The sequence below is a fragment of the Penaeus monodon genome, chromosome 25 (genome assembly GCF_015228065.2).
Source record: "Penaeus monodon isolate SGIC_2016 chromosome 25, NSTDA_Pmon_1, whole genome shotgun sequence".
Classification (NCBI taxonomy): domain Eukaryota; kingdom Metazoa; phylum Arthropoda; class Malacostraca; order Decapoda; family Penaeidae; genus Penaeus; species Penaeus monodon.
The window spans coordinates 38012310-38012793 of NC_051410.1; the positions used below are offsets into that span (position 1 = coordinate 38012310).

General features: G+C 40.1%; 1 protein-coding gene across 1 annotated transcript in view; it reads right to left on the reverse strand.

The window, feature by feature from the left end:
- The window catches only part of LOC119589220 (organic cation transporter protein-like), a gene marked incomplete in the record, with an annotated part of 12450 nt that extends 12363 nt beyond the window's left edge, over positions 1-87 (reverse strand). Inside the window, 1 exon segment of the mRNA XM_037937824.1 lies at positions 26-87.
- Positions 88-484: the final 397 nt, after the last annotated feature.

Below are 484 nucleotides of genomic sequence, written 5' to 3' on the forward strand. Positions count from 1 at the left end.
TACGATCAAAATACCGCACACTTACTCTTAACCCTCGTAGAGTCGATGCTACCTTGTCTAAGAGTGACACTGAAACTTTATCCCGAGGTAGTGGGTCATAGGGAGGTTATTAAACAGTAAGAATAAGGATGAACAGGCTGTTACTTCTGCTTATGTCGCCTCACGCAATCTCGCCTTCATGCTCGACGTAACAGAGAGATGAATGCACTCGCCAAATATGGATGGATTATTATTGTATTGCACTGTATTTGCTTCTGGTATTTTGATGGTGTTTGGATTTTGTTTACTTTATGTGTTTTGATAAAGCTGTGTGTCTTAAGTGCCAGTATGATCATGGCTGATCTTGTATAACTTGGAAACCCATTATTTCTCAACAGGATCGCTTGTATGTCCCTCTAAGCGTGAACAAAACTATGGATGATCATGAACGAATCTTCCTGTCTCGTTTGTGATGTGGTTAGTTTGTCCCTTGTGAACAAATATT